Source organism: Chlamydotis macqueenii, chromosome 1, assembly GCF_036417535.1.
Source record: "Chlamydotis macqueenii isolate bChlMac1 chromosome 1, bChlMac1.mat, whole genome shotgun sequence".
NCBI classification, from domain to species: Eukaryota; Metazoa; Chordata; class Aves; order Otidiformes; family Otididae; genus Chlamydotis; species Chlamydotis macqueenii.
In genome coordinates, this window is record NC_141556.1 from 31253406 (window position 1) to 31270240 (window position 16835).

The following is a 16835-nucleotide window of genomic DNA, read 5'->3' on the forward strand; positions in this document are numbered from 1 at the left end:
AGTTCAAACTGAAGGATAAGTTTGTCTAGATTTATCCGTTCTATTTAGCTACAAGATCAGTAGTTGCAATGTAATGGGTCGGGGTTTTTTTGTTCGTTTGTTTGGGGTTTTTTTGTGTTGTTTTTTTTTTTTAAATTTTTTTTTTTTTTTTTTGTTCAAGCTACTAGGTCTGAGAAACTAAAAGCTCCAAGAAGGAAAGGTTTGCTTTAGATGGAGAAAAGCCATTGAAATGCGTGATGGAAAACATCACAATATGCATTTGTAGTTGGAGGTTGAACAGTGGAATACTTTTAAATTGGATAAAAAGTTGTGGTTTTTCAGGGTAGGCTTTTTTTGCCTTACAGAAATGTAAAACTTTCATTTTGTGTTTGTTGAAGTGTGGAAAGACATGGAAGGCAGCACTTGGGTGTCTCAGCAGGGATTCTTAATGACCTCCTTTCACATTTCCCTCCTGCTTAGGCTCTCCTAAATAAAGAGAAATATTGTGTTAGGCTTCCATATGTCAGCATTTTGGACCATGATTAGTGTGCTTGACAGGCACCCTAATTTCTTCAGTAAATAATCATGAGTGACTTAAAAAAAATACTCTTTCTTTGCTACATTTTATATGCTACTTGTTAGGGAAAGCTAAATAACTGTTGTTTTCAGGCTATTACAATAACTTGTCGTTATTGTCCTGTATTGAATTCTAGGGCATAATATTGCCATTGTTTCCTCTTCTGCCTCTTCTCTGTGCAAGATAGTAAAATATGCAAGAGTATCTGAAATACTTTGGTTAAAATAATCAATGACGTTCAAGATGATTTATAGAAAACAGTGGGTGATCCCTCTTTGTTGGAGCGTCCTTTGTAATCCTAAGGATTTCAGTGTAGTATGGCAGTGAGTGGGCTGTAAAGAGCAAGGGGGCATATGGGGTGATTCATAGAGTACTGAAATTGGATAACTTCAAGTGAGACGTTCCTAAGTTTAATTTCAGAATGCACAGAAACATTTTCTGCAGTTACAAACACTGTTGTGAGAATATGTGAAGTATTTGTTATTATACATTTCATTTAAAGTGTTAAACCAGCTTGAGACAGTTCTTGAGTTTGTCTATACTTTCCCTTCTCTTGTAAGTGTATTGCCTCATTTGACTTCCTGGCCCTAACAGTAAAGACCTTGGAAAGGCTTTTGTGTATCGCCAGACAGATGATGCAAGGCATAAATACAGCCTTGAGAACATCTTTAGTGTCTTTCTTAGTGAAACCTGAACATAAAGGCTTATATTTTTAACTGTCAGGATTTCAGTAGTCTTGCATCACTGTTGGAGCCTAAGTTTATATATATTTATATTTTTTTTCTTGCTGTACTCTACTACTCTACTAAGTGATGTAATATGAAATGCTGTAATTTTTATTCTCTTTTTTTTTTTTTTTTTTTTTCTTCCCTGAGGCAGAGAGGAAAAGTACCCATGGCATCTGATAATTATTCCTAGGTAATCATTATTTCTGAGAATGTGCTGTATTAAAAAGTCTGTGCTTTCCTGACATAATATTCTATTGATTTAATAGCTGTTATAGTTGACCTGCTTTCTCTCTGCCCTGCTAGCATACCTTGCTTTGGAAGGCCTCTTTTTCCGCATTAGCTGTCTGTATCTTTAGTTGTATTCTTTCTGCCTGCAACAGGATTGTAATTCAGTTTCTTACACTTTCTAACAATCGGTGGTATCTAGTCAGTTCTCAGATGTTGTTTAACAAGCTTAAGTAAATTTACCTAGATGACCTCTCACAGAGCTTTGAAGTTGTGTTGCCTTCTATTACGGACTCATAAATTATTTTTTTTGAGCAGAGTGAAAAGAATTCAGTCAAGGTGTAAGGAGAAGCATACTCAACTTCTTTTTTTACACAGTATTTGTAGAGTTTGTACTCGAGAAAATATTTTGCTTTTTCACATTTTTCTTAGGATGAATTTACACTGGATAGTACCAATATTCTTCAGGTGTCACTAGAAAATGATAATGCAGAAAAGTGAAAAATGCAAGAAGCGATATAGTAGATATATATATATATATATATGTGCATATATATGTATATGTATGTATATACACATATATATACACACTTTTTTACTTAAAGGCCATCTTCTTGTTCAAACCACTAATACTTGACTAAGAAGCTTTTTTTCTTAAATGAGCATCATGTGAAATACAATATTTAGTTACACTTCTAGAAGTGTAGGTTTTTAAGGAAAGCAGTTTACTGTCATCTGTTCTCCACATTTCCATATTGCTTTTCAGTTTGGTTGTTTAGATGTCAATAGATAAATAGATTTGCACTTTTTAATTATTTAGAATTCTTGAAAGAAGTATCTTTTGAAGTCAGCAGATAATTTGTGAAACCAGATAGGATGATGGGTAATTCTAGACACCTATTCACCTGACGGTTTCTAAATAGGCCAAAACAATCTCCAAAAGTTGGACTGATTTCAGTATTTAATAGATATTTTAAGACACTGCTTCAGAGTATCTGTCTAATGATTGAATTTGAGACCTATACGGCTTTATTCTGTTAATGCTATTAATTTTGAGGGATCTTTTCCTTATTTTTCAGCCACCAACAGTGTGACTTACATCACCATAAAATTATCAAAATGCCTTTTTTTTTTTTTTTTTTTTTTTAAACGCAGTAGAAGTCTTCAGAATATCTCTTCACAGAGTGGAAAAAATATTACCAGCTATTTCAAAAATAAATATGATCAAATACTTACTTTAATATATCATTTATGCATTTACAATTTAGTAACTGTGCAGTGATATTTAAAAGCTAGAAAAAAAAAATAACTTAAAAAACACCAACTGTACTTGGTGACAAAGATGTATATACAGGCCTTTTAGAAGGGCTAACATTAAGAGTATTGCAATCTTACATGCTTATTACATTGATTAAACAATTCATTATAAGAATGTGTTATGTAGAATATATCTGCACATGCAGCAACTCAGTTTGTATGAATTACTCAAATTCTGTTGTGTAGTCTCAGTTGGCGTGTAATCTGCAGGAGACTGACAGAGGAAACTGTTCATGCAAAGGCTCTGGAAGACCTTTTTCCTGCAGTTGCTTGGTTTGAATCCAGCCCTTTACACAAGGAGCTGGTGACAGTGCCACCCCATGAGCAGGTACAGAAAGGTAGCTCTGCAGAGAAGGCAAGCTGGCAGAAGGATTAGAAAGCAAAACAGAAGGGTCTGTGCAGGACTGGACACGTGACTTTTAAAACTCTTACACATCTAAACCAGACAGCTTGTGTCAGCAGTCAGTGTCTCTTGCCCTTGCACTTAGAGGTTTTTTTTTTTTTTTTTAATTCTAACTTCTTGGTTTCTTAATGTCAAAACCTTTCTGTATGCTCTATAGGAAAGTTCAAGCGTCAGTTTTAAAGCACCTGGTCACTTAGTGTTCTCTTTTAGGGGGTTAATGTTTTAAAATGGAAAAAATCTTCTTTGGATTGAGGTGCTTTTATCTAGAGTGGATTCTTAGCTCCACATTGGCAATTTCCTATTGTTTTTAGACTCTGTAACTATAAACTGTTACAGCTGGGTTTAAAAGTTTATGTACATTTTTCTCAAATTGTGATCAAAACCAGAGATTGAGCTGGGGGAGTGGAAATTTAGCAACATTGAAAATACAAATCTCCACCTACCATGCTTAAACTATCAAATATTCAAGGGACTTTTTTGAAGGCTTATTGCATAATTGAAATAATCCTATACTTTAGTTTCTAATTATTGCGTTTAATGTAAAATGAATGCACACAGCATGTGCACAAGTCTGCCTTGTACACTTGTGCTGAACAGTGTGTATTGCAGAGTTGCTTATCCTTGAAAATATCATCCTGTAGGTATATGGTGGAGGTTTGCTTTTGTTCATGTCAGCCGCTTGGGAGTTCTCAATTTGGTGAATTATGTAGGATGGTGCAGTGATTAGATGCCAAGTCACGATACAGCACTTGGAGCTAATTTTACTTCCAGCGTGCTGCTTTTGCATTCAAAGATCTTCTTACTGGCACTGCTACGTTACAGGCAGGAAAGGAGATCTCCTTTAGCTGCTCAGGGTTGGTCCTTGATGCTGAGCTTCTCATGAAGGTCTGTGCATTCCAGTACAGGCTGCCTGGACCTGGCGGTGCAGCTCGTGGCTTCTAAGTTCAGGCTCTAAGGATCTCAGCTGCTTCCCCTGTCATTTTAGTGGATGCCATGTATGTAGTAAAGGATAATCTGCTCCTTGATGCTTATGCTTGCTGCAGTCCTGAAGCCAAAGTAGGCTCCTAAGAATGTGGGAACACTGAGCAGAAGGTCAAGTACTGCTTGCTCTGAGCAGAGCAGATGCTGCTGAGCTGTCTGAGTAAGCTTCATGCTGCACCAGTTCTGTATGCAGCCCTTCCCCTAGTGGTGTTTTAAAGTTGAGAACAGCTTTCATACTTCAATACTTCAACACTGAAGAAAATTATACCTGAAGAAACTGTTACACAATGCTGAGCTAAAATTAGAGCTCTATTGAAACTTGGAAATTAGTCTTTGTTGTGTGTTTGCTCTTATTTTGAATTATTTTAATTTATGCAGGCACAGTGATATCAAATTGCTTGAAATAATAATAGCTTGTAAGAGTTGGTCATGTCTCACACTATTATTAAAGGAGGAATTGTTAGTACTGTTTTTGGTTTTAAAGCTGTTTGACACTAGTGTGTGCTGCAAGCTAAATGTGTTTGAAAAACTTCAGCCAAAGTAATTCAGTCACTTCTGAAGATGATGACAGAGTAGAGGTTATTTAAATTAGAAAAAGAAACATCTTTTTTTTTTATTTAGACACCTTTGCATTTCTGTCAAAGATGGGTATTTTGCCATATCTGTGAATATTTGCCTGTTACTGACTGACTTAAAGAACCTTCAATAAACTTCAGCAGCAACACATAAGCTGTAATAAATACTGTATCTACACTGAGCCTATCCCAGATCATACCTGCAGGTGTATGAGAAGGCCTTCTTTGTAATTACAGTAACAAGCTGTTGAGGGCTGGCCAGGTCAGGGGCTTGGCAGAAGAACTGGTGGATTAGGGGGATAAGGAAGTTTTCCCTTTGGTTAATAATGCTGCTTGTCAGTAATTTAGAGGGATGAATAGCTGGTAATGTGGAGGAGCACAGAGAGTCAGCAGGAGGGTGAATGGAGGGGCCCAGAGTCTGTGGAGCTGATGAAACTGGGACTGGGAATTGCTAGGTAAGAAGGAGGTCCTTGGCTGGTAGGCAGAGTAAAGTGCCCGACTCAACACTGGGAAGGGCTGCATCCTGTTGTAGCCTGGCTGCTTCCACAGCCAATTTGGCAAAGAGATTAGGGCTGTGAAGTTGTGAGATGGGGAGAAAAGGATTGGCCTAAAGGACTGGAAGCTTGTTTACGCACGGGGATTTGGAGGGCAGAAAGGATGAGTGGAGTAGATAAGAGTAAGAAGTGGGAAAAGAGGAGATACCAGGAGAAACCCTAGTGAACTGGAAAAGCTGAAGTTTGGTTAGCAGAGAGCGAGAGACAAAAGGGAGGAATAGCAGTATAAGAAGAGATGGGACACAGGTAGCCTAGATGAACTTTTTGTATGAAATATGCTTCTGAACAGTACCCATTACACAGCTTCAAAGATTGACTCTGAAATTTTGGGGTCATCTTTCTGCTGCTGTGAAATCCACTGCGAAAGCCTAAATTATCTCTTCCAGTGGTGGTGTTTTGCAAAGAGAAGTTAACTTTTTGATGTTTCTTCTCTTTTAGATCACTTGAGCAGAAGTAAGGTCAATGTTTAGATAGCTTGTAACTGACCTAAAGTTCACAACTCTGCTTTTAAGCCATGTCATTATTTATAATGATGCCATCTGATAGAATTTCTGTCTCCAAAAATTTAACTGAAAATCTGGTGTCAAAGTTTCGTTGAAAGAAATCAGAAAACCTCCAAAATCAAGCACTCTACAGAGAATAAATTTGCAAGTGTGATAGAGCTTTGGTCTCATAATACATGCACATTTATAATCATTACATGATAAGGTATGCTGAAGTTGATGTAATAAATCATTTGCTTATGTAAGGGGCAAGGATAAAATCATTGCTGGAAATTTTGATTTAATTATGGATCTGGGTATACAGATCAGCTTAAAGATAACAGTTCATCCTGCCATATGCTGTTTATGAAATGTGTATGGAACTGGATGGTGGAGGAAGAGCACATAGAAGGAACCGACAGGCATTCCCAGAGTGTGAAGTACCGAAATCTTCTGGAGAAGCACTTTGCAGGAACTCCCTTGTTCCGTAGGACTGAATTCTCTATCGGTTCTAGCACAGATAACTTCACTCTTGTTTTCAGATAACTAGTGATATTTGTACGGGTCTCTTTCTCACTCTGATCTCCTGGAGTTAAGTGTTTGCAGCATTGTTGAACCCCCAGCTTCCAGGCTTAGTGACGGTACTGTCATTGTGGTGCTGGCAGAGGCTCTGTCAGCTCTTTTCCTGCCAGTCAGTAGGGGTTTGCAGCACACAACACCAGTTCCCGCAGTCCTTTGGGAGAGCACAGAGCTTGGCAGCTTTAATCACCTGCCAGCTCGCAAAACCACATTGGGTTTTCCAACCTTGTAGCCAAGATCAAAATCATCTCTAGCGGAAGTCTGATTTTGTTAGCATTCCTTGCACCCCCTCTTGGGCAAAAGCAATCCCTAGGCATCGTAAGGGAAGACATGCAGGTTTTATTTTCTTCATTATCTTCAGTTTTACTGCTTATTAGAGAAGCCACGTGGTTTCTGTGGATTGCACACCTTCTCAACAGGTGGTGAAAATTAATTTGATGCCATGTAGCTTTGACAGGTGTTATCAATATATGTACTTGATGAAAAATGAAAATATCCTACTGTCTTTTTACACAGACAGTATTGCAGACTGTTGTTATCATTTAGTCAGTCTGTCTCTTTTTCCAGTGTTTCAGTACCTACTTGCCTGAAGTAGCTGCATAAATCCAGATGGATTCGTCTCTTGCCTCTGATACTAAAAAGGGGAAGGATATGCTCTGTAGTGATTTCAGTGAATGCAGCAGAGTTTACTTGAATGGGAGGCTGATTTAGACTGTCAGATATGTTGAGCAGAAAGCACTCCTAACACATGTACATTGCAGTGTTTGTTAAAAAGGGGGCATGGCTTATACATGGAGATTGTGGCCACTGCTGATATTTAAAAATAACTTCCTGGTTTGGGTGGTGGATAGGGAACAGGGATCAGAAGAATCGAGTGGGGAGAGGGTGTGGAGTCCTGGTAGCTGCAGAGTGAGAGTGAGACAGAAAGCAGAACCAGATGAGCCTGGCAGGACCATGCAGAACAGAGTGAAGGACCAGTATCTGTTATCATGATCTTGTCATCACCTAAGTTATTTGCCTTCTGAAGCTTGTATAATTGTCATACTGGAGTATATCATCTGCCGCTGATGTGTAGCCCTAAGTCATTTCAGCTCTCAGTAGGATGTGTAATATAAGAGCTGCTGTTTGATTGTGCCATGTTAAGTGGTGGTTTGAAGCTTGTTGAACACTCTGTAAAATAGTCTTATAAAAAAAAAATCATTTTCCAAATAAATGACGGTACTTGGACTTCACTTTATGTGTGCACATCTGAATTTTATTAAATTGCATATTAACACAGGAAGGATAAGGGACCATACACGTTCTTCATCTGACAGATACTGTTACTCTACTGTTTGATGTCACCTAAGTTAATCCAAGTTCAGCATCATTTGTCAGGTTACACTGAGGAGGTCAGGCATTTGCAAGGCCGGCAGAATAGTGTGAGCTGTTTTAACAGAACTGCCCTCAGTGTGATGTTTCAGTGCGTTAGTTCTCCCTCAGTTTAAACATAAAACCAGAAAAAACGTTCTTTAATTATAAAAAGCCATCATTATTTTCTCAAGATTGTTTTTACAAAATGTATAAGTTGAAAGGAAAACTTTTTTTTTTTTAAAGCATATATCTTAATTGAGTTGGTAGTGTTGTAGCTGTCGTGAAGGCACAATTCTTCAAATGTTCTCAGGAACTGGAACCTGAAAGTTTTGCACTGCATGCTTTAAACTTGAATCTCTGTCTCAAAAAAGTTCAAATGTACTTTAATGGATTTTTTTATTTTGATAAAATAGACATCTTGTCAGTGTTTAAAGTCAAAATAACATTAAAAATTAATAATGCCGCAGCTTTAGCTTGCTATGTGTTTTAAAATGTCTCTTAGTACTTCAAAGTGAGTTGGTGGCACTTGGTGTTAACCTCAATCGATATATGCCTATAAATCCTATTAATGAACCTACAGTGGGTATTTTTTTCTTACGCTTTTTTTTTTCCTTCCTTTAAGCTGTTCCAGTGCCAGTTCCCATATTGGATTTGGCTTTGTCAATAGTGTACACTTCATCTCTTGCTATTTGTAGCATTTTAAGAGTAAAAGTATATGTTTAAAATTGTTTGCTACTTGTGCTTACATAACAATGCTGTGTGCTGATGGATTATCCTAGACAGGCTACAACACTGTGGCAATGGCAGGGGAAAAAAAGGAAAAAAAAAAAAAAAATCAGATTTGCACTTGGAAAACAGTTCCACAGCAACATTTGAATGAAATACACTTTTGATTTTATTTACTGGATTATTATAGTATTACTGTGTCTTCAAGTCCCCAATCTTTGATTATGTAAAAGCATCCTTTAGGTATTTACTGCTTTTATGTTCTTCATAATGAACTTAACTTTTTTTGTAAAGAAAAATGAAATAGTACGTAAAATATTAATATTTAAACTGGTTGCTTTTAGTTTGAGTATATTTTCCAACAAAAACCCCTAAGGCTTAGCAAAGAGAAAACAGATCTTTATTTCTGTATTTGTAGAAAAGAATTACTAAGAGCTTATTTACCAAGCCAAGAGGTGGCCTACTGAAGTAATGTCTTATTTAAGATCAAAACCAAAAGTTTTCAGTTTTTTGAGACTAATTCATTATTTCTTATAGGCTGTATTTGGTAAGGTAGTTTCCAAATATATTTTGCAGAATGCCAGTAAGACTTGAGATTGTCATAACTTGGCATTTCACCTATGACAGCTCCTGAACCAAAGTATTCCTGGTCTGATAATGAGTGAACATCTCTGTCTATCGAGGTATGCTTTCAGGAAAGATGAATTATATATATTGATATCCATAGACCATAACAGTATAACTAAAATAAAAAGCCTTGATTAAATTTCCAAGACTGACTTTTCCAGTAAAAAATGAAGTTAGAGAAGGATGTGAAGGTTGTTGGAAGGGCAAGTGTAACTCATCGGAACTAAGGGCTTTATAAATATGGAGAGGTGTTCAGTACAGATGGAAATGTAAATTAGGGGACCACATGATAATGCATAAAACAACATCGGTTTTAGTCATGCCCTTAGAAGTCCCTCAAAAGCAAATCCCTCACTTTCTAAGATCACTTTTGATTACTATACATGTTGTAAACTCATTGAACTTTGAGCCTTGAGGCTGCATTTGTTATGTGCATGTCTTATCTGCACTTTTCGAGGGGACACAGCACACAAGTACAAGTAAAACTCATCCTAGGGATGGAGATCTCCACTGAGTTTGTAAAACAGGTAGCTGTTTTACAATTCTATATATGGCATACAATTTGGTAAGCAAAAATGGGCTGTATTTAAATATAGAAATTAGATGCAAATTATATTCCTTCTTCTCCAATTGAAAAGTAAAATAAATTGAGTCTCCCATAGGAATACCTTGGAACTCATGTCATATACTTTGGATGAGAGGAGGAGATTGTTACTGCAGAGGGACTACCTGGCCTCATAGTTGTTCCAACAAGCTGTACCTGTTGGTGTCACAGAGCTATGGCTGTGCCATTTTTTCACCTGCTCCAGCTCTGTTGCTGTGGCAGTTCCAGCTGAGGCTGATCCAAACCAGATTTGCTGTACGGAAGACAAATAATAAATAACTGAACAAGACAGTTGGCAACTCCAGCCTTCTAGGTGCTGCAGAAATTATTCCAAACACCTTTCTTCTCAAGCTGCTAGGAAAGAAGAGTGGTGCATCTGCTGCTCATCAGACTGTTTGATACCAGTACCAGGAAAATAGGCTTCTGCAAAGGTCAGGTTCTTACGGAGACTTCTAGGTGCCTTTGTGACTTTTTTTTTTTTTTTTTTTTTCTTTTAAGCCTATAGGAAGTCATTTGACAAATGTGTGAAGTAAGGAAAAAACTGTAAAGGACACAACTTCTCTGGGGTTTTTAAGCACTGATAAAGCCCATTTTTGTACGTCTGTGAATATTTCATCTCTTACCGTATAGAACACACAATCATGCAGTGCATGCAAGAACTGAGCCTGCTGTGAGTTTGAATGTGTGGGAATTTGGCTATAATGAATCTGATGTTAATTATTTTAATAAAAATTCCATATTAAAATATTTTAATAACGACTTTATCTCTATATGAGTCATACCCTTGTTTTTGGTCTTTTTGTATACCTAATACATCCTGCTGCTTTTTTCCTCCACTGCTAGTATTTGCATACTGTATTTTCTTGCTGAAGCTGTCTTTTGAGTGTGTGATTTTATTGTTCATTTCACCTGTGTTGCCATATAGTTTTACTGTCTTTAAAGAAAACACAAATAGTTCCATTTTCTGTCATTGCAGAGGTGAAGAAGCCATTATGCTTGTGTGGCTACTGCTTAACATTCTTTCAGTGACTATCCTAAAAATGAAATATTTATTCTAGTCAAGCAACACAAGTTCAGATAAGTTAGTTGCTACACTACACTTGACAGCTTACAAAATAATAATGGCAGATGGTCTTTGTGCATGTATATGGCACCTTGAGAGACAGTAGTTTGAAATCGGGAGTATAATTACAAATAAAAATATTACATGTCCCCTTTCCATGAATAATACCAAATTATTCAAATGTAATGAAAATCAAATGCAATTCTGACTAGACTGCAGGAATAAATGGTTTAAAGCATTTAATATTTTTTTTTCCAACTCCAGGTCCAGTTGAAATTCCTTCCAGATCAGTAGTCATCAAAATTAATTTACCTGTCAAATGATTAACAAAGACTTTTTAAATTTGAGACCTTAAAGTCTTAATCATGTCCATGGTGTAGCCTCAGAAATAGGAGCCAGGTTTCAAGTGAAAGTTCAGGCAAGGTAATGCCCAGAAATTCATTTATGTACAATGTGCAACTTTTCCCTTTAAAAATGGGCAGATACATCAAAACAGGAAAATGAGGGCTTTCTACATCACAGCAACTCTGCCAAGTCTGGGTGTGCACGTGTGCACGCGGGTATCATGTACAGCTGCTCAGTTTATAACACCCTCCTTTCCCACATTGTTCTGCACCAGTTGCTAATGTAGATGGTGCCTTGAGGGTCCTGCTCTGGGGACAGCAGCATCTAGTTGTGAAGAGCTGGGCCATAGGAAGCCTGAGACAGAATCAGGAGGTGTCTCCATCTGCTTTTCTATTCAGACTCTGCTTTAGTACCGAGTCCTGGTTTTTTTGAGTGAAGCTATTAACTTTGAAACTTATTGGGAGAATTACTACAGATTTGTGCCTTTTTCTGACAAACAGCCATGCCATTGCCACACTTGCTGGAGGAGAGACTTGAGATAAAATGTATCCTTTTTCAAAGTAGATTCAAGATATGGCCTCTTACCTCTGAGGAAAGTCTCTATTCATCATGTTTTAGGATCTTTGGACAGCAAGGACAAAGGGGCAGAAAAGAGAGCCTTTTTTTACCTGAGCATGTTCCTCAGATGTGATCTGCACGGGGAAGAGAGTATTTTCTCTGTCTCTCTGCAGAAGCTGTGCCACTGATGGCAAAATGCTGAAGACTGGATGAGCCACGGCCAGTTCTGCTCTGTGTAAAGGAGAAAGCATTGCCACACCACACTTTCTCAGGCCGTCATTTTAAAGAAAATCTCAACTGTGCCAGTGCTATGGGAAGCCTAGTCCTTTTGTGTGCTACACATGCTCTGTGTGTACCTATGAAAACAGCCCTTTACAAGTTTCAGGTGGATAAACATAGTTTCAAGTTGTTAGTCAAGATGCTGTCACAGTTAAAGCGGAGACCTGCTAAATTCTTTCAAACTGCTGCAGAGAGAATGGCAGATAGCTGGAGAGCTTTCAAGCAAAATATAACACAATGATGAATTTGAGTGCTTCTAGGTGTGCTTGGAATTTGAGTGCTTGGACAGAGGAACATTGGTAGTGGAATGAGACTTGTTCCAGCCAGATCGTCTTTGGCATGGCATGTATCGCAGGCAGAAGTTCAAACAACATGTGTCTTACCAAGAAAAAGAAAACGCTTGGGTAGCTGAAGCATCCCAAAAAGATTTCTGCAACCAAAGACTCACTGTATTTCTTTTTTTTTTTTTTTTTTTTTTCCTTTCTTCTCCCTCCCCTTGAGCAGAAACTACATATGCCAGAATCTTGATTCTGTGGTTTTGAGGTTTTTTGTTTGCTTGTTTGGATGGTTGGGTTTTTTGGTTTTGTTTTCATGTTTAGTTGTTTTGGTTTTGTTTTTATTTTTTATTTTTTTTAACCAGAATCAAGATTTTAAGCTCCTTTTTGTAGCTGTCATCTTGTGTCTTTTATCCTCTTCTCTTTCTTCCTCAGGGTTGATTCTGTTAAATCATTTTTTGTGTAGTTGATGTAAATTAGTTTACACTATGTGTCAGATGTCTTTGGAAGGGTTAGTTGCAGTAACTTCTTCCCTAGTTCCCTACAGGCAATGCAACATCAGCATATCTGTTTTGTTCCTGAAGCTACAATGAGTTTTCTGGCTGCTGATAAATCTCCTCGTCTTGAGCTTTAGAAATGTACATTTGTCTACACTTACATTATGTCTTTGAGACCCATGTATTTAAACTGCTTTTGGCATGCAGCAGTCAAGGACACTCATTGTGCACAAAAAGGAAGGGCAAACCACTTGCTCCTTTATTAAAAAGGACAGGGAACAGTACTAGAGAAAAATCTTAGTATAATTAAAGTTAATGCTGTGAACCTTATTATCTAACATCCTCATCAAAAAGTAACATGAAAGCAAAGCAAAAAGAAAGCATATGTACTTGAATTTCTGGCAATGTTAAGCTGTATTTGCTGTAGCTGGTAAAATAATAAAGTGAAATGAAGCTTGAGTTACTTGAAGAGCACTCTTCTCAGTCTGCTGTGCTGGAGTCACTTCTGGGAAACCTCACTCTCCTTGACAACTTCTCTGTGTGCTAAACAGCTTATACGCCTTATGTGTGGGAACAAAGTCTCGCCCTGTAAGAGATTCAGAGAAATCAAAAGAGTATGAGTCTGCATCCCCAAAGTATTCAATAAGTGATTTTCTGTAGCTGGCAGATCGCCAGCTTTGGCTGGTACAGTGAGCATCAAGAAGATGTAGAAAGGAGACGGAGAAGTCTAGGAACAAGGACGTACATGCTACAGTAATTTTGGAACAAAACAGTAGGTTATTCAGGTCTAATTTAAAATTACTTAACCTGCTTTGGGTACCATAAACTGTTGGTGACTGTAGTAAGGAAGACTATGTTCTGGTATAGAACATCCTCATGTGTGTTTGTAGGAAAAACCAAAAGGAATAAATTATTACTGAAGTGACAGCCTTAATTTTAATTCAAGTAAGTCCATGAAATTTCAGTGTAACAGCTAAAACCAGTAGAAGTGGTTACAATGACATTAAAAAATAAATATATAAATGTATTTTAAAATCCACAGAGGATCCTGATCTTCACAGTTTTCTCTTCATAACACTTAACTTACTAGCTACTTGCTTTAAAATTCACCTTCCAACACAAATATTTGGAATGACATTTTGGGAGGAGGATACGCAGGTGACAGTGAATAACTGTTAACTTGTACATCTTGATATGCCTGTGAAGCTATGTTTTTGACTGTCATCTGCACTTTAAAGTCTTTTCAGACTCCTTAATCCTAAAGGTATTTTCTATAAAGAAACTGGAAACTATACGGATCTTGCTTTTGCATACAAAATTAAGATCCTAGAAAACTTTACTGATGAAATAAAGGAAATCGAAGCAGGAAAATGGAAAAGAAAAAAAAAATCAGTTTACCTATGCAAAAATGTGAAAAATTGTAGATGACTCTATCAAACACCTGTGAGGAACAAAGCTAAACCAAGACTATGCATTCCCTCAGTTCCCATGTAGGAAATGGAAGTATTTTACCTTTGGCTTTTCAAACAAAGAAATAATAGTAATAGTAGTAGTAACAGAAACCCCTCCAGCTGCCTTGTTAGCATATCTACTCGTTGTTCTTTTGTGATCATTGAAAGGAAATACTGTCCTAGTCAGGTGGACATACCAGAAGACTTAATGGAGGTGATGATATAGCAAAGCATACCTTTCAATATGTAAGTCTTTAAAAAGAATAATATTGATGTGACTTCAGTTGTAATTTTTAGTCATACAGAAACTTTGAAAACATTCAGTGTCCAAAATAACAGATGAAACAACCAGCCTATTTTATTATAGTACCATGATAGCGAGCCTTCTGTCTTCTTCGCTGCACTGGCCTAACTGGACACACATCTTTTATCTTGGATTTACATCTTCCTGTGCCCCACCCCTGGCTACTTGTGAACCATGCTGTCTTTCCAGAGTTACAGATCCCGCACCTGTTTGTGACCTGTCATAGTCTGAAGCCAGTGTCTGGGGTTAAACTCTACAACAAGGTTAGCTGTTGAGCTGCCTGAAGTTCTCAACTGAGTATTACTCTAGCTGGATTTTGATGGGAGTATGACTCCAACCTTAGAAAGCATAAATGATCTGTGGCTGTTCCTGAGTATTGTCATATGCCTGGAAAGAGTTGAGGACTTTTGGAAAGGAGAGCCAAAAATGCATGAATAGAGAGGTTGATGAATAATCAATATGATCAGGCAATTGCTAGGTTTTTTTCAGAATCTGTTTTTCATCTTTTCTAATGAGCAGATCTCAAAGTAAGGAATTGTGCACTATATGTGCTCATCATGGTTATTTTCAGCCTAAACAATTCCACAGGTTAAAAAGTAGTTTGTTAGTATGTATATTGTGCAGTAAGGCATTCCTAATGGTTATGTTAGTTTAAAGGCTTCCTGAGGCTAAAATGGCAATAAGACGTCAAACAAGATGCCATGGGTAATATGATTACAAAAAAAAAAGTGCATATCTCGGTGAACATTCTCAGAGGCAAACATGATTATTTCTGTTGAAGAAAAAATAGCTGCTATGACTGAAAACCTTCTCCGATAAAAATGTGTTGGGAGGTTCAAAGTTCAAAGGTTGGTGTTTTGGTTTTTTGTTTTTTTGTTTTTTTTTTTTTTGTTTTTTTTTTTTTTTTTTTTTTTTTTTTTTAGGACTCCATCACAAAGAGTCTCTTTTATTGTAATAGCCACCATCCTGACAGTCAGGTGACAGATTTTGCTATGGGTTTTGAGCTGTCCATTAAATATAGCACCTCAATTTTTTCAATGTTTTGAGTAGCCCACTGAGCAGCTACTGACTGAAAAGTGGGAGTCACAGTGGGAAGCTAAAGGGGAACGGGCCTCCAGAGCATTTAGTGTGTAATGGATCCATAATTTTGATTAGGCTTGGTCAGTCAGATGACAAAATGAGCCCTCCCCCTCCTTCATTCAGCTCTAAAATTCAGAGAACAATTTCTGCTTAAACCCATTTACACACAAAAAAAAAATGGTTCAGTTAGTTATGTTTTAGCTAATTTCTTGATATACTATGCTGTCAAAGGCAGAGGGGAGCAAATAGATAAGCTACTTTATTGGTAAAATTGCCTTTTTAATCTGGGAATTTGAAAGGAATGGCCAAAACCATGAAAATGGCGATTTTGAGAATTGAGCTTTTACAAGAGTTAAATGTTAGTAAATGTAAGTAATAGATTAATATTGTGCCATGTTTGTAGCATGGTAAGTAGCTTCTTATTTACAGTTTTGTGTCAGCTGTCGCCATTAGAATATACAGTTGTAAATGTGCAATTAAAGAGCAATAACTTTGAACAGCAGAGATTTTGCCTAATCAACGCTATTATTTGATGATAAATCTTCACATAAAAAAAATAAATTGCCTGTAATTGTAACTCCTGTTTTTCTAAGATTTTTAGCCTTCTCAGCTAAGTCCTTTGCAGCTCTATAAGCATGGTACGTATCTGAAGTGGGAGCTCCATTAAGATACTCTGGTTCTATTTCGGGAAGTTTAAGAGGTCAGGTGGATGCCGTCACTACTGAACCTCACTGGCAGTCTGCTTTGAAGTAGGTTCTTAAGTAGAGATTGTGCTTTTGTGAAGAAAAGCATTGTTCTAATAAGCCTTGAGAACAGAATAGGTTTCTAAGGAGCAGATGAGGTTATTGTTCTGAACTAATGCTGGTAATAATAAATGCTGACAGAATACTTACTGCTACCTATAAAAAGCTGCAAACTTCCTAAAGTTAGAAACATTTTAACTGGACTTAAAAAAAAAAAAAATAATTTAAAAGCCTGGATTTGTGGCAGAACAGAAGTGAAAAGTTTTAAATAGGATTTCTTTCTTTAGGAGTTGAAAACAAGCCACTGTTTGTACCTGTTTTGCTTCAAGGTAGTTCCCTGGAAAACAGAGGTGCTCCAGAGGTTCATGTGATGTGTGAAATCGATGGCTTTAATACTGTATGGCAAGCACATTCAAGTCCTCTGAAATGTTTTATTTCTCAGTATGTTTAAATTGTCTTTCTTGAACTGTAATTTCACCACTTAGCAAAAACACCTTTTACCATGATCTGCCTCTCAGACACTGTTGATA

The 16835-nt window shown here is 37.2% G+C and overlaps 1 protein-coding gene across 20 annotated transcripts in view; it reads left to right on the forward strand.

Annotated features, from left to right (window-relative positions):
* Nucleotides 1-16835, forward strand: part of NRCAM (neuronal cell adhesion molecule) — a 157651-nt gene that overhangs the window by 30617 nt on the left and 110199 nt on the right. The window lies entirely within an intron of this gene.